Below are 23,401 nucleotides of genomic sequence, written 5' to 3' on the forward strand. Positions count from 1 at the left end.
TATTTTCTGTAATGTACTGATAAACATTAGACTTTCATATATTTTAGATTCATTACAACACAACTGAAGTAGTTCAAACCTTTTATTGTTTTAATATTGATGATTTTGGCATACAGCTCATGAAAACCCAAAATTCCTATCTCAAAAAATTAGCATATTTCATCCGACCAATAAAAGAAAAGTGTTTTTAATACAAAAATAGTCAACCTTCAAATAATTATGTTCAGTTATGCACTCAATACTTGGTCGGGAATCCTTTTGCAGAAATGACTGCTTCAATGCGGCGTGGCATGGAGGCAATCAGCCTGTGGCACTGCTGAGGTGTTATGGAGGCCCAGGATGCTTCGATAGCGGCCTTAAGCTCATCCAGAGTGTTGGGTCTTGCGTCTCTCAACTTTCTCTTCACAATATCCCACAGATTCTCTATGGGGTTCAGGTCAGGAGAGTTGGCAGGCCAATTGAGCACAGTAATACCATGGTCAGTAAACCATTTACCAGTGGTTTTGGCACTGTGAGAAGGTGCCAGGTCGTGCTGAAAAATGAAATCTTCATCTCCATAAAGCTTTTCAGCAGATGGAAGCATGAAGTGCTCCAAAATCTTCTGATAGCTAGCTGCATTGACCCTGCCCTTGATAAAACACAGTGGACCAACACCAGCATCACTGACTGTGGGTACTTGACACTGGACTTCAGGCATTTTGGCATTTCCCTCTCCCCAGTCTTCCTCCAGACTCTGGCACCTTGATTTCCGAATGACATGCAAAATTTGCTTTCATCCGAAAAAAGTACTTTAGACCACTGAGCAACAGTCCAGTGCTGCTTCTCTGTAGCCCAGGTCAGGCGTTTCTGCCGCTGTTTCTGGTTCAAAAGTGGCTTGACCTGGGGAATGCGGCACCTGTAGCCCATTTCCTGCACACGCCTGTACACGGTGGCTCTGGATGTTTCTACTCCAGACTCAGTCCACTGCTTCCGCAGGTCCCCCAAGGTCTGGAATCGGTCCTTCTCCACAATCTTCCTCAGGGTCCGGTCACCTCTTCTCGTTGTGCTGCGTTTTCTGCCACACTTTTTCCTTCCCACAGACTTCCCACTGAGGTGCCTTGATACAGCACTCTGGGAACAGCCTATTCGTTCAGAAATTTCTTTCTGTGTCTTACCCTCTTGCTTGAGGGTGTCAATGATGGCCTTCTGGACAGCAGTCAGGTCGGCAGTCTTACCCATGATTGCGGTTTTGAGTAATGAACCAGGCTGGGAGTTTTTAAAAGCCTCAGGAATCTTTTGCAGGTGTTTAGAGTTAATTAGTTGATTCAGATGATTAGGTTAATAGCTCGTTTAGAGAACCTTTTCATGATATGCTAATTTTTTGAGATAGGAATTTTGGGTTTTCATGAGCTGTATGCCAAAATCATCAATATTAAAACAATAAAAGGCTTGAACTACTTCAGTTGTGTTGTAATGAATCTAAAATATATGAAAGTCTAATGTTTATCAGTACATTACAGAAAATAATGAACTTTATCACAATATGCTAATTTTTTGAAAAGGACCTGTATTTCTTACAATTTTGACAAGGTGCCAATCATTTTGTCCAGTCCATTTTTGAGTTCTGTGTGAAATTTTATCAAGTTTGACTTTTCTTCTGTTTTTGTGGTGTTGCATTGTTGAATACCAAAACATTTGCAATTGGAACAATTTTCTGAGAAAATTTTTTATTTTTAAAAATCACTCTGTAATTACGATTCAGTGTTCAAAGTAGACTGATAGTGAATGAAACTCAAAGTACGACAAACATTCATACAGGTGCATCTCAATAAATTAGAATGTCGTGGAAAAGTTCATTTATTTCAGTAATTCAACTCGAATTGTGAAACTCGTGTATTAAATAAATTCAATGCACACAGACTGAAGTAGTTTAAGTCTTTGGTTCTTTTAATTGTGATGATTTCAAATCAAATCAAATCACTTTTATTGTCACATCACCACAGCACGTGTGCCTTCGTGAGTGAAATTCTTGAGAGCGTGCTCCAGACACTGCAGAAACAATTTACATATAGACAATTTACATATAAACAATTTACATATAGACATTACCATACATACGTACAGACTTATACAGATGACAATGTGTAATATACACATACATATACTCAGTACACATAGTGTACTATTAGACAGACATACAGTTACCGATACACATTATACACAGTATGTAGTACACATTCTACGTTATATACACACAGTAATATGCGAAGATGCAGCAGATTATATATAAACCGGATGTGCAAATGTCATGGATGTGCATTGGATGGTATCCAGTGCTGGCAAAAAGATTGTTGTATTTGTGCAGTAGTGTACTGGTAGTCCAGTTTGAACTGTATTGGAATTAAAGTGCAGTGCGTGGTATATTGTAAAGTGGGAGTGTGCTGTAGGGTGTATTAGTTTTTACTGTTCATTAGCCTGATAGCCTGAGGAAAAAAGCTATCCCTCAGTCGGCTAGTGCGGGATCGGATGCTGCGGAGACGTCTTCCTGAGGGCAGCAGAGAGAGCAGTCTGTGGGACGGGTGGCTGGAGTCATTGATGATCCTCCGGGCTTTCTTTATACACCGCCTGGTGTAGATGTCCTGGAGGGAGGGAAGCTCACCTCCAACAATGTGACGGGCAGTTCGCACGACCCTTTGCAGAGCTTTGCGGTTGCCAGCAGTGCTGTTTCCAAACCAGGCGGTGATGCAGCCTGTCAGGATGCTCTCCACAGTGCAGGTGTAGAATGATCTGAGGATGCTGGGGCTCATTCCAAACTTCCTCAGCCGTCTCAGGAAGAAGAGGCGTTGGTGTGTCTTCTTCAGCACTGCATCTGTGTGAGCGGACCATGTGAGATCCTCAGTGATGTGAACACCGAGGAATTTGAAGCTGTTTACTCGCTCCACAGGTGTCATGTCGATGGTGATGGGTGTGTGTTCTCTGCTCTGTCTCCTGAAATCCACCACCAGCTCCTTGGTCTTGTCGATGTTGAGTGAGAGGTGGTTCTCTTGACACCATTTAGTCAGGGTTCTCACCTCCTCTCTGTAGGCCGTCTCATCGTTGTCAGTGATCAGGCCTATCACCGTTGTGTCGTCAGCAAATTTGACGATGACGTTGGAGCTGTGTGTTGCTGTACAGTCGTTTGTGTACAGGGAGTACAGGAGTGGGCTGAGGACGCAGGCTCACATTTAACAAAAACCCACCAATTCACCAATCTCAACAAATTAGAATACTTCATAAGACCAATAAAAAACATTTTTAGTGAATTGTTGGCCTTCTGCAAAAGTATGTTCATTTACTGTATATGTACTCAATACTTGGTAAGGGCTCCTTTTGCTTTAATTACTGCCTCAATTCGGCGTGACGTGGAGTTGATCAGTTTGTGGCACTGCTGAGGTGGTATAGAAGCCCAGGTTGCTTTGATAGCGGCCTTCAGGTCATCTGCATTGTTGGGTCTGGTGTCTCGTCTTCCTCTTGACAATACCCCATAGATTCTCTATGGGGTTCAGGTCAGGCGAGTATTATTTTTTTAAGAAATTTATACTTATATTGTGCACAGATGCATTAAACTGATCGAAACAGACACTAAAGTCTAAGTACCACAAAGATATAGAAGTAGCACAAAAAGCACAAAATAGAGCATATTAGAATGATTTCTGAAGGATCATGTGACACTCAAGACTGTAGTAATGATGCTGAAAATTCAGCTTTGCATCACAGGAATACATTACAATTTAAAGTACATAAAAAGAATATTTTTTTTCAATGTTACTGTTTTTCTGATAAATAAATGTAGCCTTGGTGAACAGAAAAGACTTTTCAAAAACATGTTTTACAAATCTTACCAAGCCCAAACACTAATGTATGCATGGAAATATATTTAACTTTTGATCATTATTTTCTCGTACTGCTCCATGATTCAACAGGATGTTTGTCATCTTGACCCCGTCTAGTTGAACGTCAGGTAATGCAGCTCCAGCCAGTTTGGCAAAGGTGGGCAGAATGGCCAGAGCACGGGTCACACCTTTGAATGATGGGAAAACATTAATTACATGTCTGCAATTTCATAAATCATTGTATATTTCTTGTAGCTGGATTCAGACACTGGGCTGTTTACCTGGTTGGATGGATCCAGGCCAATATGCGATGGCCGGCTCTCTCATTCCTCCATCATAAGTCGTGCCTTTGCCACATTTCATCAGTCCTGCGTTTCCTCCACGAGACTTCCGCATGAGCTCTGGCCTATAGATATACACACATAGATGTTAAGAGAAATAGAAACGCACAAAGCACGGCCTAAGGAGAAACACCTACCCGTTGTCACCAGTGAAGAAGACGAGAGTGTTGTTGATCACACCCGTCTCCTCACACCCGTCTCCTCCATCAAACTCAGAGCATCACCAAACGGCCCACGAGGAGACTTCCCTGCATAGTCTGCGCCTGCATACTGAGGGTAGTGTGTGTGCTGGAGAGACAGAGACCAGGCAGAAAGCCATTAGGTACATACTTTGAGTGTGTTCCTAAGAGATCATAACACATTCTGGAAGCAAAAATACCACTTATTTTGACTATATTGTGTAAATCTTTCAAGAAAGACCTAATATGAGCTTTGAGATTGTTAAATGATGCTAAACACTATAGAAACCTTCAGAAAATCAGTGTGATTGATTATCACTTCTGATTTTAATTTTATTTAAATTGAAAAAAAACCCTACATTTAAATTAATCTTTATTATTTAACTTATTTATTAATTTGAATTGTTTAGTTCATTATTATTTAATTTATAATTTAGTTTTGTTCAAGTCATGTTCATTCTCAATGAAGAACTACACTACCCACAATCCTCTTTGGTTCGTCCAATCAAAAAAAAGGCTGTGTTACCAAGGAAATGGGAATTGTGCCAAAAGAGGTAATCAGACACTCCCATGAAGCATTGCAAATGACAATATCAAGTAATCCTCCCTAAACTTCCAAAGAATTTATATTTTTCTATCTATCTAAGATAATCTAGTTAAAATAAAACTGTTTCTTTACATTATATATGTGTGTGTACTGTGTATATTTATTATGTATATATAAATACACACACATAGCATACATTTTAAAAATATTTACATGTATATATATTTATATAATTTATTTAATATATACATTTAATTTATAAACGTAACATTTTTCTTAAATATATACATGCATGTGTATGTATTTATATATACACAAATATACACAGTACACACATATATTATGTAAACAAAAACTTTTATTTTGACAGCAACATCCGCAATGCTTCATGGGATGCCTTAACTGCCTTCAAAAAATAATTATTAAACGATAATTTAATTTCATAGCACCATTTTCTTTAACACTCTCAACTCATTATTTATAGCATTTTTATCCAAAGTTGGAATTAAATTTATAATAAATAATTTACATACTTATTTTCTCAATAACAAGCATTACAAGAAACATTATACTGTAGAAATTCTGTAATATGAAATAATCTAATACTCCTTTTCAAACTCTTTTAGAGACATGCAAACAATTACAATTTAGTAATTTAGCAGATGCTTTTATCCAAAGCGATAGAAGCAATCAAAACTAAAAGAGCAATAATATGTAAGTGCTGTGAGTCTTGGTTAGTTTATTTGATTAAGACTGTAGTTTTGACTCACATGTGGAGGATAGTACAGGAAGAACGGGCGGTTATTTCGGACAGCATCATTGATGAACTGAGAGGCAAATTCGCTTTAGGCCTTCTCCAGCTGCAGGAAGTCTGCAGGCTGCTGCTTGATGTTCTCATTAAACATGAGAGGTACAGTTACGACATTCTGATCACAGAAGCCATAGCACTTCACATCCGGAGGGAAACACGTGAGATTCTGACAGGGACCCTTTGATAGAGAGATATAATGCAATGATGAAAGACAGCAACAAAATTAAGACTAATATTTAGAAATCAGATGACACGCCTGCATTAAAATATATATATATTGCAATTTCTTTGGTGCTTTCCAGATAAAACTCAGAATAATTCAAGAAAATATAATGACCTGGTCGTGTGAGTACGGGATACCAAGATAATTGTCAAAGCCCTGTCGGGTGGGCAGGTAAGTGCCATTTGCCCACTATGGCTGTAGTGTAACCCTTAGACTTCAGCACCTCGGCTACAGTGGTCTCGTTGAGCGGGAGACCCCCTTTTGAGGCCGGATACAGCATACCCGGATAGATCCTGATAGCGGCCCGTCAGCAAGGCTGCCCTGGACCAAAAAAAACAGTATGTAAAAGGAAATTTTGCACATTAGCACAATAAATCATTAGCAGAGGGTGACTAACCAGGTTGATATTGGTTTATTCATTGTAAGATAAATAGAAGGTTACGTTGAGCACATTGCATTTATCATGCGGTCTGGAGTGTATGTACAATTTTATAAAAATTAGGTCTACTGAACATACGTTTTAAATACTGAAGAAACAGAAGGCCGATTAGTAGTATATTTATAATATTGTAGGATATCAGAGACTGAATCAGACAAATTTAAGATGCATCAGAACATTGAAACATGAGGAGCTGGAATCCCACAGAGAGGCCCAAGGAAACAGGACGTTGTAAATCATATTCCTAGCTCCAACTAGTCTGAAGCAAGCAAACTAACCAGCAAGCCTCTTTCACAGAACAGCTGACAACCTTGAGACAAAAGAACACTTATTGATAATTCCAATTCAGGAAGGAGACTGTCAAATTTGGGGCAAGTAATCAAGACTGATGGTCACATGTAAACCTGTAATAGAAAATCACGAGCTACAGACTCTCTTGGGAGGGTCTTCCCCCATACAAGACAATAGGGATGGGCGATATGGCCTAAAAAATTTATCACGATAATTTCAGGTATTTATTGCGATAACGATACAAATGACGATAATATATATATATATATATATATATATATATATATATATAGATTAAGTTTTAAAGATTAAGTTTATTTCATATAGTATTATTAATGCAATTAACTTGAAACTTTCTGTACACAGCCAACTTGTGGCCATGCTAATTATGATCAACAGCTCATCTCCATTAATTGCTCTTATCAACCATAATAATGCGTTACGGACGCTTCATATTAAATCATATGCATAGGCTTACTACTGGCACACGTTTACCACGTTGCTGATGACTGAAAGCCTGTGTATGGCTATACTGCTGTGATCTGTTTCAGGCTTTCAATATCATAACATTTTAGAAATTAATTCATTGTAATATCTCAGAAATGTCATATTTAACGAGAACATCGCGAAGATTTAGACTGCTTTGCTGTTTGGGTCAGAAATGCACAGGCGGACTGAAGGAAAAATCGCCAAAACTATTTTAAATGTCATATAATGTTCATTGTTAATATTATCTTATCTAAACTTTGCATGTGTTTCAAACAAACTTATGTCGCCATCTGCGTTGCATTCATGCAGAGAGCAAGATTTTGCGTGTTCACGCGCATGCTGTGTGAGACGCTCAAGAGATGTGGGCTACATCATTCTTATTTGTCTACATTTTTTTTTTCTTCATTACAAATCTTGTTTGGTTTTATTTTGTATCATTGCCTGTTAAAAATAATTCACTATGTTATGCAGATGCAAAACGCTACTGCGAATAAGATTAGCTACAGTTTCACATTTTATAAATATTTGAACAATATATTCAGCATATTTAACAACCTGTTTTGTATCTTTATTTAATGCATAAGCGATTTATTAAAACAAGTTTATGAAGCTATGCTCTAGAGTCTAGATTATTATTCATATGCAAGTGTTTGTGCGGAAAAGAATGCGCATGCATGACAGTGAGGTGCTCGCGCGGATCACTTGCATTTTTTCATGATAATGAAACAACTTAAAATAATAATAATTAAAAAAAGAAAACTTAAAATTGGGGCTCGTCACATACATGAGAAATATTTCTCAGGGCTCTACGCTTACTTTTCTTTTTAGGAGCGCTTGTGCTTCTAATTTAAAATATTTAGGAGCACGGTCAAAAATTTAGCAGCACCTTCAAATCAATAATCAACAATTCTGATCAAAAATGAACCTTCCCATTACGAGGTGATATTTGACTCAAAGTGATTTACAGGGAATTTAGTTTTTACCTTTGTAATGGCATTTTTCTAACTATTAAAAGTATGGCATCTTTTGTCAAATTCAAATTGGACGTGTTTCCACTCTTTGTAACCACCATTTTTCTGTACACTTTGCATATTACGGTAGTTTGCTCCACATCTGATTTTCTGTAACCAAACCAGTTCCAAATTGTGGAGGTAGCTCCTCGCGTAACAACAAGCTCCTCCTCATGGTGCGTTCACACCAGACGCGAATGAAGCGTTAAGCGCGAGTGATTTACATGTTAAGTCAATGCAAAAACGCGAATAGACATCCTGCCGCGCAATTCGCGCAAATGACGCAGCGCGAATTGAGCGTTTAGAGCGAAATTCTATACGCTCTCTGTGTCAGTCATACATGTGCGCCTGGCAGAAGCCCCGCCCATGTTGTGCACTGAATTTCACGCGCGAATGAAGCGAGTAAACCCAAAATGTTCACGCGTCCAACTACGCGCGAATAGCGCGATTTATTCGCGCAAGTCGCGTCCGGTGTGAACGCACTGTCAGCCTCACGTCCGCCTTCTGCCATGCTTGTTTTCACTCCGCACGTGAACAGTGAATCGGGCGCGCACAAAACTACGTCATCAACTAGACTTATCGTTATTATCTTGAGGAGTCAAATTTTTATCGTGAGGAGAATTTTCAACGGTATATCGCAAACGATAAGATATCGCCCATCCCTACAAGACAAAGACTTGAATTCCTTAGGAGACCTTTTAACGTCTCTCTGGTCGTCACAGAACATGCCTCTTATTCTCCATAGAACTACACACTAGAGACAATCTGTTCATATGCACTAAAAATCATCTTAAAATGACCTATTAGTTATTTCTCTGCATAGAAACAACCTATATTATGTTTTTAACCCACACATTAGATTATCATGTTTTAATCAAATATTATGTATGGATTTTTTTAATCACTATTGAATAGCTGAAGGATTCAGATGCGTGTTTGGCATGTATGAGTGTGAAAAATCATGCTTTAAATGTTTCTTCCAATCAATTATTTGGCAAATGCATCATAGTCTTGTTCAGTGTTGGGTGTAACGCGTTACTAAGTAACGCGTTTCTGTAATTAAATTACTTATCCACTGAAAAAGTAAAGTAAGGGATTACTGTTCATTTTTAGGTAATTTAATTACAGTTACTTATAAAGTACTTGCGTTACATACAGTAAATAATTTCAACAGTTCTAAAAGCAATATTGAATTTGAAATCTAAATTTACCGTCTAAAGATATTGAATGCGGCGGCTTTAACCCTCCGCGTGCGGGTGCGTTCACTTTCAGATTTTCCTGATTCACAGAGAAACCTTAAATACTCAAATCAGGGCCGGCACCAAGAGGGGGCATTCGCGGGCAGAGTTACGGTGCCCCCCACTTTCCATCCTCTCCCCTTCTTGCTGAACGTGATCGTTTCGAAAGCGAAAGTGAAACCGGTAAAACAGCGCACATAAGAAAGCGATTGCACGCTTTAGCGAGCGTCAGAAACTGCACGCAATCACAGATGGAGGTGCCCTGGCGCCGGCTCTGACTCAGATACATATAAGGCTAAAATCAATAGAATCTAAAAATCTTGAAGTGTCTACTTGACACTTGAACGAATTCAAATTAAAAACTAATGTTTCTGATTATGCAATCCGTATGAAACTAAAGCAAGGTACAGTCTTTCCCGTGTCTGAGCTCATTATATGCAGTCACCTGCGCGCATATGCCCTCACCTAGATACAAAAAAAAAAGTAAAATATTAAGAAAAAAAAAAAAATCTAATATTCATCATTTTTGAAAGAAGACCTGCTATGAGAAATTTACCTCATAAGAACAGCGCGATCTGACATTATTCAGCAGAGAAGATCATTTCTGTAATTTATTCTTTCAGTTAACGTGTTATTTTGACATAAACCTGTACAGATTTTACTAGTTGGGTTTTTCCTGAACATCTTGCCAAACTGAAATGTATTGTTTAACTTTTAAGCCTTTTTGTTATTCAGATATTTTGCAGAGTATTTCTATTTGTTAACCAAAGGTGGTTACATTTTTTTCATAAAAATGTTTAAGTATTACAGTTCTTTTAAAGCTAAAAGGCTAAAATATTATATGTTTGACTCGAATTGAAAGAATATAGAGTTTAATTTCTATTAAGGTTTATAGGGATTTTAAGATGTAGCCTAATTAGCGATTTGAATAATTAAGTTACTTATTGAGTAACTAAGTTACTTTTCAGATAGAGTAATTAGTAAAGTAATTTAAATACAATATTGATGAAGTAATTAGTAACTGTAATTAATTACTTTTTGAAAGTAACTTACCCAACACTGGTCTTGTTATAGAAATCATGTCCAAAAGTATACTTTGCAAGAGCCTGTAAAATTTGGACCATGTGACTGATAACATGCTGATTTATGATGGAAGGAACACCCCTAGTTAAGATAATAGCCTATCTAAAACACCAGAGGGGGATGTGTCCAGAAGCCGAGTTTAAAAACTCAGGACACCATCAAACCCTCTCTTCTTCTTAAAAATGAGAAGAAAACCCACCTAGTCTCTTTACATCCTTTTCTTTTCCGTTGTGAGTTTCATGTACTTAGTTAAGTTTTGCCACCACACCTCGTCTCCGAGTTCAACTGGAGTCTGTGACCGCCTCAAAACTTCTACCAGCCACAACTCCATCGGCTTCCCAAGACATCACTTCAACGACTACTGAACTCTCAACCAATCAGACACTTCAGGGAACCCCCGTCTGCAAGGATGACGACACAAAGGAAACCCCTTAACACAGGCAAAGCAAACAAGTAACAACTCCAGGTTTTAACTGAATTGGTGACTTTAATATAAATCTTAGCCTCATTGAGAAACTCAAAGCGAGGGTTAAATAAGTGATTGATGGTTGTTCAGGTCTATGCAATTGAACATATTGCTGTAAACTTGGGATTTCACATTTTCATTCTCTTAAACTCATCCTTTCCTCACTTTCTCTCTTTCTGTGAATGTGTGACTGTGTGAATGCTTGTGTTCATGTGTTAGATTAGTTTACGTTTAAGGTTTATATAAATAAAATCTGATTTATATTGAAAGAGAAGTACCTTGTGTTTTGTGCTCACAAGTTAATGTCTTAATCTGCCGATTTTGTTACGGTGCTATTAAATAGTGTTTTCACTATATTTTGGATTTTAATATCCAGTGCAGAGTTTGTTATACGGCTCGTTCAGTGAATCGCCGTAACACTGATTCTGTTCAAATCTCTATAAAATCATAAATTATTCCCTTTGAGCTAAATTAAACTATTTCTTTAAATTACATATTAATATTACGTTTTTTATTACGTTACATTATTTTCGAACCAAAGTCAGTGAATATTACCTTGCATTCTGGCACCATCTTCTGTGTCAGGCACTATATTATCAAATATATATTATTTCGGTGATAATATAAGGCATCTAATCAGCTTGACAATTAATTTAAGGGACAGTGTTTTTATGATAGCCAAGCCCCCCCCCAATTAAAAAATAAATAAATAATAATAATAATAATAATAGCATAACTAGTAAGCCTAATATTAATGTTTTTAAAATAATTAATAATAACAACAATAATTTTATAATTACTACAGAAATAGTAAGCCTACTAGTAGCACTGTTTATGATATATAAAACATCTAGAAATCTAATCAGTCAATAAATTAAATTACAAGAACTTTCAACAAGACAATAAATCAAGGGACATTTTTTGATAGCCAGACAAAAACTTCAGACCAGCCTAAAATGTCTAGATATAAACTATAAAAAATAGCAATAATAATCATTTATAAATAATATTTCCAATTTCTAATTTAATTAACTTACATTAAAAACCCGGAGGCTGGAAGGTGATTTAAAGATCCTCAAAAGCAGGTACACAAATGATAATGAAAGTATACTGATAGCAGGTGGATTTGGTTTTACCTGGAAGGGTTGCACACGGGACTCGTGACGTAGAAGTCGGTAAACCGGAGCCCGTGCGCTGCTAGTCTGTCTAGATTCGGGGTGAGAGAGCTCGGGTGTCCAAAACAGCCCAGATCACCGTAACCCAAATCATCGGGTGCTCGGTTTGCTATGAGCTTCAGATGCACTCCTTTCTTCGCAGCTTTCCTTCTGTTATTTACATCTCGCTGGCGTCTTACATGTGGATCATGTGATCACCGGCACGCGGTCAGGGGGCTGATGGGATATGTAGTTTATGGTCAGGGGGCTGATGGGATATGTAGTTTATGGTCAGGGGGCTGATGGGATATGTAGTTTATTAATCCAGAAACGGCGTGCATCATGAAGTTTGCTCTGAATAGTTGTTTCGCGTGGGTTATGATTTGCGTGTGTTTTCACAATTTGACGGAATATATCACATTTACTTTTTAAAGTTACAACATTCTTCAAAAGTGTGTTCCACTGGAAAAAACATGATGGTGAGTAAATATTAATATTAGTCTATTTCCATATTTGTGTGAGCTGAGACTCACCGTTTAATGAGGAAATAAATATCATCATTAAAAACAGCTAATAATAACTAATAAAATTGGGCAATTTTATGCAAATATAAATGTTACCGTAAAAAAAAAAATCAACCTTTATTTAAAAAGGTGTAGTTGTGTATATTGTTTCACTGTTTTAAATAAATTGCATTGTTTTAGAAAATACAGTGATGTCCAAAAGTTTGAAACCCAATAGTAAAATGCATTTGCATTCTTTTTTGTCATTATGATTAGGCTACATTATCAATATCATATCAGCAATTGTATTGAAAATTAAGATTTTAATAATGATTTTAGATTGTCTTATTATTTGGTAGGCCCTAAGTCACCTTTGTTGACCGTGTCAAAGGCATAAATGTATTTAAGTGCTATGGAGTTATGGTCTCAGTCTGCTTAGAAAAAACAACAACAATAGAAACCATCAGAATTTGTAATGGTTTTACTGGTTATAACAGGAATTGTATTGGTTTTAATGGAAACTGTATTGGTCCCTGTGGGTCTCTATTGGTAATTTGTCACCTTTTATTAGTGGCTAAAACCATTACATCCAAATGGAATATGTCCCAAAACACACTACATGGAAGCATTTTGAATGGTTTTAATGGTTAATAGTTGATGGTTTGCAATGGTATCAGTAGTGGAAACCATTCATATTTCTGTGATTGTTTCTGTTATAATTTAATTGTATTTTTTTCAGCAGGGAGTGTTTTTGATGCCAATAATTTATATTTGAATTTGGGTTATAAATGTTATATATTGACCAACCAATGGCAGGTGATTTAATCTGTCATAATAATAAACTTCATCTTCAACATGGTGTTAGGCTAACTGCAGTCTTCTGTGGATGTTTTAAAAGCATTTCATTGCTGCTGTGTAGATTCACATAGGATTCATAAACTATTTTGAGAGCTAAATGCTGCACAGCAAAAGTCCAGTCCCACTCGAAATGGCAATCTGTTTGCAGTTCTGTCCTCTACCACTGTGGGTCCCTATTTCATAAGCGCTGGAGCTCACTGTAGTCTTGCAGCACACTGGAGCTGCAGTGATTGATGGCTTCGATCATTAATATCTCATTAGAGTCAGTGAGAGCAGGGGAGCAGTGTCCAACCGCTGTCCTTTACATCACCCTGTGCTTGCTTTGCTTGTGATGCAACGTGACAATCAGTCAATTAAATGAATGGGGGATAAAATAGATTGCCCCACTAGCTGGAGGAGGTGAACGTCAGTGCCGATTTTCAGGGAGAGGGGGAAATCTAACACGCTCTGCATTTGAATTGCACTGCCTTCACAGTTCACGCACACAGAAGTGAGAGATGGGTGGTTAGACGCCCTTACCTGAAGAAGATTTCAGTGCAGGAGTAAGAAATATTACAAAATCAATACACTTGAATTAGGAAATGCCAAAAATGTGTAGACTTGTGGAATTAATTAACATAATGGCCTCTGTTCAAAGCATTTCATGCATAGTAAGATTTATTATGCATGAACCCTCACTCTTTTCAGAACACTAGATCAATGGTTCTCATCCATGGGGCCGGGGCCCACTAAGGGTCCTCAGTAAATTTCCAAGGGGGCTGCAGGAAATTAGTATTGATATATGAATTGAATAAAAAAACTGATGTAAAATCTTTCGTATTTCTCTGAATAACTACTGAAGAACATTCAGTGCTTAACTTCTGGGATCACAAAATGAATCATCATTCATTTATTTCATATCAATAATTTTTGGGCAGAGGACCTTTGAATATTGTGTTGGACAGTGGAGGGCTTTCATGTGGAAAAGGTTGAGAACCACTGCACTAAATGGTTCAATCAAAATTTAATCCAATAATAAATCTCCCATGATCATCAATCTCGTTGAGGAGAGGTGTACTGTTGCTATTCAGTATTCAGATTTCTTTGGTTTGTGGAAAATTCCTTGGATTTGCATTGAAGGAAGAACCTGAGATATATCTAGTGACCAGAATGTCATTACCATCTAGAAACCACATAGCAATGTGCTAACACTGTGATGACCTTAGCAACAGGATTGTGCACCATTGGAAGTACTAAATTATATTTGAAGTAGCAAACAGAACGCAGAATTGCAATTTGATTTTGACTTTAATGTGTGTTTGAAATCAATTCCTATGCCTATCATTTTTAAATGAGAAGTTTGTCAAAATCTTAAGTTGAAGCTATAGATAGATGCATGTTTAAAATGCTTCTTGTAGAAATTTGTATTTAGTTTATACACTACCATTCAAAAGTTTAGGGTCAGAAATATATATATAATCTTTTTTTTTTAGATATTTTTTAAAATAAGTCTATAATGCTCACCAAGGCTGACTTTATTTGATCATGAATACAGTAAAAGCTGTGCAAAATTAAGTATTATTACAATTTAAAAAATGTTTTTATTCATATGATGCAAAGCTGAATTTTCAGCATCATTACTTCAGTCTTATGTATCACATGATTCTTCAGAAATCATTCTATGCTGATGTGTTGCTCAAGAAACATTACTTATCACAGTCTCATTCTTTAATCAATAGAAAGCTAAGAAGAACACAATTTATTTGAAATAAGTAAAATAATTAAGTGAAATAAACAAGAATAGTCCTGCACAGGCAAGCACTTATCACATTTTTGGTAAATATAGAAATCTACTTCTATATGCTTGTGTGTGTGGTGTGATTTGTGTTTATGCATTAAATGTGAGGGGTGTATTATGTGACCCTCCACTCATGCTCATTTCTGTTGTAGCGCACAAGGATCTGCACATTGATAAATTGTTTTGATTTAACGTTCACTTGCACATGGCCGTCCGGAGATGACCTACATTCAGTTTGGCATGAGTGTGTGTGGTATTAGAGTAATGAAGGCAGGTGGAGAGAGAATGAGATCGCGAATGAGAAACTGTGAGATGCTCAAAATTGTCTCCCTTTTGCCCTTTGTTGAAATATTCTCTTTCTCTCTCTCCTTTGCACACCTTTTTGCTTCCATCCTAGGCAGTTTTTTTTGTTTGTTTGTTTGTTGTTTATTTATCATGTCTCGAAAAGACAATTATCTTTGCCTTAGTGACCGGCGGACATGTTAGATGACTTTAACTGAGTCTGGCTGCATTCCTGCTGGCGGAGGAGGAGGAAGAGCAGGCCCTTATATCACGCCCGCATTGCCACTGATACATTTGGCACACCGCATTGATTCTTGGGGCGTTAAATCCTAGCCGCGGTGTAGAGTCAGCTTGGACACCTGAGGGAAAGGATGCTATCTCATCTCACTTAGCCAAACTTCGGCCACTTGACTTCTTTCCTTCCAGGTCATTGTTTGATCTCAGATTCTGTGTTAACGAGTTCGTTAAGTAAGTGTGAGTAGAGCAAACCTGACCTTTTAGATTTGCTGTAGGTAGTAAAATACGCCATTGCAAAGAAAATCTTCACATTTCACCAAAGCAGGAAGTTAAGGTTTTGTAAAGATCAAAGATCAGCTGATGGTAATTTTCTGTAATGAGTCCGTGTCTGGCACTTCAGCCGCCATTTGCATTGAATGTGCGTGATTTAAACATGCTTTTGAGAGCATCCTGCAGACAGACGCTCATTAGTCTCGCAGAGCCAAGCTTTGACTATCAGCATAACGTCTGGTGCACTTTGCAGCTTCAGTGTAGCCAAGAAGTGCCCACTAAAGAATCTAACTTGCATGTAAAACGACTTGCCACAGTTTGGCTTCATTTATTAATTTTTATTATGACATTTAGGAGCAGGTAAACTTGAAATTGATGATACCACAATAATAGACTGTAGGGTTGGGCCGTTAGATGATCGTCCATCGCCGATTACTGACAGGCATCACGATGTTGAGCCAACAGGCAACCGCTAGCAAGCGGCTAACCATGTCCATTTAGTGGCTCCTTAAAATGCGTTATTCGTTTTTCGTGCCTTTCTGAATACGGATTTAGGCCCCACCCCCTCCCAATGTCATTGTCCATCGCGATGGTTCACTGTAGACATCGTCCGATTATATCTAATAAAGACAATTGTGGAAAATGTGTTTTCCATCTGGAAAAAAACTAAACAAAAAACAATATATATATATATAATATGTATGTGTGTGTGAGACCCTGGACCACAAAACCAGTCATAAGTCGCTGGGGTATATTTGTAGCAATAGCCAACAATACATTACATGGGTCAAAATTATAGATTTTTCTTTTATGCCAAAAATCATTAAGATATTAAATAAAGATCATGTTCCATGGAGATATTTAGTAATTTTCCTACCGTACATATATTAAAACTTAATTTTTGGTTAGTAATATGCTATGCTAAAGACTTAATTTTAAAGAACAACTTTAAAGGCGATTTTTCTCAATATTTTGATTTTCTTTGCACCCTCAGATTCCAGATTTTCAAATATCTCAGCCTAATATTGTCCTATCCTAACAAACCATACATCATTGCTAACTCAGTTAGCTGGATTTGATTGTTGCCGATTTCACTTGATTTGGTTCTACAAAGCTCATCTTGGACTTGCTGTCATAGCAACAGGTCCGTAAGCTTAAACCTGCTCGGGAGCAGGCTTATTTCATGTAAACAGGATTAGATCACACCTTTTTAAGCAGAATTGATACTTAAAATATGTCCCAGCCACCGCTACTTTATTACAAGAATACACTACTGGTCCAGGGACAATAATTTAAAATAATAATAATAAAAAAAATAATTTGAAAATAATATAACAATGTTGTATAGTCTATAATACCATAGACACAGCCAGTTTTACTCATTGAAAGATTTAATAGTGATTAGATAATTACATTATAATTGTATTGGAGTCTTACACACATGCTATACAGTTAATCTGAGTCGTGCATTAATTTGAGTGATGATTATGGGAGTGGCTTGATGGAGCGCAGGAGATGCAGATAACTTGATCTAAGAAACTTTAATTAATGCTGTCACATAAGAAATCTGCTTCAAAGATCAAATTTAATGAATTGCTAATTACAACATTGAAATAAAAATGTAAAGCCTGTACAAATAAATCATGAATATAAATAATTGGGAATCATGTAAAAAAATTACAAAATAAATAAAAAACCGTGCACATTTAATTTATCTGTTAGCCTATAACATTTATGTAGTATTGTTTGCTTGGCTGTTTCCTTATAAAGGTCCTGAAATTTGGCAACTTTTTCGTCAGGTATCTTTTTTAATTATATGATGACATTATTATGCTGTCTTGCCACCAGCCAATCGCTACATTGCTGATCGGGGTTTCAAGTATCGATACATCTGCCCTTTTCGGGGAACACGAGAACGCGCAGTAATCTTAGACAACTTAATCCAGATATTTTAATCTAATACACAAATTCGTTTGAAGCAGAGATCAGTTAGCATTTATATCCATCCATCCATCCATCCATCCATCCATCCATCCATCCATCCATCCATCCATCCATCCATCCATCCATCCATCCATCCATCCATCCATCCATCCATCCATCCATCCATCCATCCATCCATCCATCCATCCATCCATCCATCCATCCATCCATCCATCCATCCATCCATCCATCCATCCATCCATCCATCCATCCATCCATCCATCCATCCATCCATCCATCCATCCATCCATCCATCCATCCATCCATCAACAATATTTTTAGCTTTTAAAATACATTTTAATACTGTTTTAAAATAGAATGTGTAAAAACGGCATTAAAATGCATAGCTAAAAATATTTAAAATAGTTTTTGAAAATGTTTGTCAAGACCCATGGTCCTTTTTTTGTGCTCCATCTAGCTGCTTCCGAACGTGTCCTGTGTTCAACGCATCAAATCAGAGAGAGATGAACCAGAAACCAGCCTAAAATTGTACTGGGATTCCGACTGATTTTGTCTAGTCACTCAGGCAACCACCTAATCAATTTTGAAGATATGTAGTATTCAGACCCAGCCAATCAGCATAAAGCTCTGTTTTAAATCCCCCTCAGCATTATTGTGTGTACCGTGCATCAGACGGTCTGTGGGCGGGCTGTGCTGTCTGAGACTGACTCTGGATGCTCATTAGAGACTTAAGGGATCTCTACTTGAGTTTTAATGCTTTGTTTCAGTTCTCTGAGCTTCTTTTTTCTTCTAGTTCTGTGTCTGTCTTAGATATGTTGTTTATCCTCTTAGAGCTGAGCGCAGTTATAGATGGCACATTCTGTAATTGTATGTCTATTAGTGGAGCTGAAGCAGAAGCACTCGAAGACGTAAATCCTGAAACAAATCTGTTGTGTAACCTAAACTAAGACCGTGATATATGTTTATTATGCACAAATTACATTCTTTATGATGTTGGAAGAGGGAGCTCATTTAAAGAAAAATGCAACTCTAGCATCAAATAATTTCTCTGGACACCCTCATTCCCATTTTATAGTCATTATTTCTTTAAAGGCAATGAGCTTGAAGAATGATGATTAAAGTTATGGCATTTATAATAATAATATAAAAATAAAAATATTTATTAATATTTTATTTTTTATATCTAATAAAGTAAATATTTTATAATAAATATTTTATTACATTGTATTGTATTGTATTGTATTTTAACAGATAAGCGAAAGGAGAGAGAAAGATCAATTTAACAGATGTTGTCCATTTTGGTATGTTTGCCATCACTTTTATTGCTTATTTTTATTGCATATTTCAGGTTAAGAATTTGTTATAATATAAACTATTACTTCTAAAAGTGATCTAACTTCAAGTTTTTGCCTGGTGAATAATAAAACCGGCAAAATATCCTAATACATAATCCTAATAATTGGTCACTGAATTATGATTTACATTTTTGTCAGTTCCTCGCATTATATACTTTCAGAAGATTTTGAATATAGTGCATTGGTAGTAGGGTCTACTTTTTGGTGCCTTTTTTACTAATTTTTAAAAAACGTAGATCATTATATGAAAAAAAAACAGTTTAAGCTTTCTTTCTTAATAATTCTCCTTTTGTGTTCCACTGAATAAATAACAAACTAGAATGACATAAGGGCCCATACATAACAGAATTTTAATTTTTTGGGTGCTATCTCTTTAAGTTGCATTCCAGTAATCTTCCTAGCCGCTCCGAAGTCAAGCCCGCCATCCGCCGCTGACTCAAGCCCGCCAGCCGCTCCGAAGTCAAGCCCTCCGGCTGCCGCAACGTCAAGCCCTCCGGCAGTCCAGTTCACCCCCAACCGACAAAGGAGCATGAGGAGGAAAAGACTGTTAGCAGCCCTCATTCTCGCCTCTGAATCGGCTCCAGCCCCAGAGCTCGCTCCAGTGCAGGCTCCAGCCCCTGACCAGAGTCATGTTAGGGCTCCTGACTCCCCGTTAAGCCCAGGGAGGGCTCCTGACCCCCAGTTAAGCCCCTAAGTTCCCCCAAGTATTATTTTGGGGGAGTAGTATGGCTCCAGCCGTAGAGGGCGGGGGCTGGGGCCGCGGCCTTGAAGGCTGATCCGCCATTGCCTCCCGAGTCTCCTGCTCCGACATGGCTCATGAGCTCCCTGCTCTGCCATGGCCTCCCGAATCTCCTACTCCGCCATGGCCTCCCGAGTCTCCTACTCCGCCATGGCCTCCCGAGTCTCCTACTCCGCCATGGCCTCCCGAGTCTCCTGATCCGCCATGGCCTCCCGAGTCTCCTACTCCGCCATGGCCTCCCGAGTCTCCTGATCCGCCATGGCCTCCCGAGTCTCCTACTCCGCCATGGCCTCCCGAGTCTCCTACTCTGCCATGGCCTCCCGAGTCTCCTGATCCGCCATGGCCTCCCGAGTCTCCTGATCTGCCATGGCCTCCCGAGTCTCCTGCTCCGCCATGGCCTCCCGAGTCTCCTGCTCCGCCATGGCCTCCCGAGTTGCCTGCTCTGCCATAGTGCCTGGATCTGGGAACGCCTTACAGGCATCCCGTCTCTTCCAAGCCTGTCCTGAGGAATCTCCAAGGCGCCAAACCTCCCACCCCTTTGATGATGTATGGCGTGAGGATGTGCCTTCCGGAGTGGGCGTCATGTCAGGCTTGTGTTGTGTTTTTGTTCCCCATGTGTTTGTCCCGTTCCTTTCTCCATTTAGTTCTATGAGTCCCACCTGTGTTGGTTATCTCGTTTAGTTCCTCGTTTGTGGTGTATTTAAAGAGTGTTCAGTTTTGTTTCCAGCGTCTGGTGTTAAATGTCTATCCCGTTCTACGTGTGTGTTTCCTGCTACTTTGGTTAATTAAAGGCTGTTAATGGCAACACTCCTGCGTCTCCTTGCTCATCACAGTAGAAGTGTGACGGTATGTATTATATATGCCATATTTGATTTTTTCATTTTTTTTCTGTGAATAAACAGAAGGCTGTAATAGAGATCTCCACAGTTCTTTTAATGGGTCATGTCTACATTTCACAGAACATTTTTCTGGAGTTTTGTGGTACCAGGAATTGTTTTGTAAAGATGTGTGTTCACTATTGCATCAGCTCAAATATCAAAAGCAAAAAAAAACTACAACCCATTGAACAAAACTGTATGTCTGTCCCACAGCCTCATTTTCATTCATGGAAAAATTAAATATGACTCCAATGCCGAGGACTTTCTATATGTGCATAAAACTTAAATAAATTCTGATCCACTAATCAAGTGCTAACATAGTCCACTTCTATGATGCTGGTGGTGGTTTAAATGATCAGATTGCTATCTGTCTCAAATGCATTTTGGGCACTTGGCCTTTTCATCATGATCAGTAAAAATGACATTAGCAAGTCTAAGTACCCCCTTCGTTCAAGAACGACCCATCACTATTTTATAGCAGCGTTGACAAAGTACTAATAACTTCAGGTGCACCTCATCACACTTCTAGTAGTTCTTTGTAACCTCTTCGCCTCTCCTCTTAATCAACCACTGCAGTGTCTGGGGCGGCGACAGGAGGAGAAGATAATAAAATGAAGGTGCAATAACTAAATCTTGGTGAAATAACCTCTGTATCTTACTGGAAATGTCCACAGTTTATACAGCAATATGTCCAATTTCATTTGGCGATTCATTTGATAGAAGAAGTGCCATTAGTCATTCATTTTGTGCCAGTCAAGATTAGTTTTAACCGCACAAGACGGCTTGAAATTAGTCTTGTAACGTCCAATGACACATCAAACACATGATATTTAAAGCTGACAGGGGAGACACCCTCTGAAAGGTGCACATTAAACACCTGGAGTGAAAAGCTGGCCGGCAGCAACACGGCTGCGTACCAAACAAATGCTAATTCTCTCGTCTCCGTCAGACTGACAAATGATTGGGGCGGTTTTATTGTTGGACACCGTTTGAGCCTGTTACTCAGTTACGTGAACAAGCAAATAGTGCTCGCTTTGATATCAGAGTGACGCTTGGGGTGACCCAGAAATGACGAAATGTCAGTATGCGATTTTTGGATTGAAAAAAAGAAACGCTATGAGCAAGACATGAAGTGGCACATTGACACAGCAGTGATAAAATGTCAGACCCGCTCTGAGAGCGAGAGAGGAAATCTCTGGACAGGGTCTGCAGCAGGTATGATAGAGGTGAAGAATAGTCGAGGTGGTATTCTTCAGGGCCATGTGACAAAAAGGACAACTCTGACCTTTTAAAGATGTTGATATGAAGACTTTGACAAGAAGCAGCACTGAACATACTAACGTAGGGAATACCTATCAATCCGATGGGAAACTTATTTAAATAAATGTCTTTAAATATTAGCAATTAGTTTGTTTCAATCACACTTGGGCTTCGTCTGATATTGTGGTTCGTGCGGGTGCATGTGAGTCCTGCAGACATGGGAAATAAAAGTTATAACTGATTATTAAAAAAGCAGACAGACTTCAAGGTCAGTGTTATGATGTTATTATTGTAGTACTTTAACGGGTAACCCCCAAGGCTCTGTACTTGGGCCAGTTCTATTAAGTGCTTTGTGCTGAGCAGTAGGTCTGCACTTTGACAGAACATTTTAGTTTGTGTCCTTGTCAGTGGGCATGGATATTTGTAGTATTTTTTGGCATGTTTGCTTATTATATTATTGTATGTGCTACAGACTGTATGATTCCTAATCATTTTGCTAGTTAAGAAGTGTGCTATTACTTTACCAAACAATCTGATTTAAATTTTTACAATAAAACAGGTGAAAACTCCTACAGACGTAATGAGGGAGAGACCTGAGCCGTAGAAACTAGAATAATAAAAGACCTTATTTAGACATACTTTTTTGTACTCTTAATAGGGGAAAAAACACATGAAATCTGATTTTCACAAGCATGATTCAAAATCATCAGAATTGAATTTCTGTGATTTTTGTTCTTTTCCATTTCTTGTGCAATGGGTTATGTCAGAAGTTGTTCCAAGATATTGATTTTGTTTTTATTAATTGGTTAAATGAAGAATACTTTATTTTAAATTGTATGAACTCCAAATTTGTTTTTTGATAGTATGTTAATAATTGAGGCAGACAAACAATCATGATTATTTTAAAATATATACCTTGACCAACAATAATAATAATAATAATAATAATAATAATAATTTTTTATATTATTGAAATTTGTGTATGATTTTTTTTTATTATAACTATATATGAATATAACTATATAAAATCAAATATAATGAGTCACCAATATATAACATAAAATTATTAATATATAGCCTTGGGATAGACTTGACTTGGTGCACATACTGTATGAAATACTTTTATTTGTGTAAAAAATTTGTGTTAATTGTTTTTGTGTTATATGCATAAATATG

The 23,401-nt window shown here is 37.8% G+C and overlaps 1 pseudogene across 1 annotated transcript in view; it reads right to left on the reverse strand.

Moving 5' to 3' along the window:
• Nucleotides 1-1,912: 1,912 nt before the first annotated feature.
• The window catches only part of LOC306888698 (arylsulfatase A-like), a 74,534-nt pseudogene continuing 53,045 nt past the window's right edge, over nucleotides 1,913-23,401 (reverse strand). The window contains exons 3-8 of the transcript in view: nucleotides 12,105-12,293; nucleotides 6,067-6,273; nucleotides 5,689-5,907; nucleotides 4,330-4,480; nucleotides 4,133-4,257; nucleotides 1,913-4,039 (exon numbers count right to left, since the gene is read on the reverse strand). The product of the transcript in view is annotated as an arylsulfatase A-like (transcript). The remainder of the gene's footprint in view (nucleotides 4,040-4,132; nucleotides 4,258-4,329; nucleotides 4,481-5,688; nucleotides 5,908-6,066; nucleotides 6,274-12,104; nucleotides 12,294-23,401) is intronic.

Source organism: Barbus barbus, assembly GCF_936440315.1.
Source record: "Barbus barbus genome assembly, chromosome: 22".
NCBI lineage: Eukaryota > Metazoa > Chordata > Actinopteri > Cypriniformes > Cyprinidae > Barbus > Barbus barbus.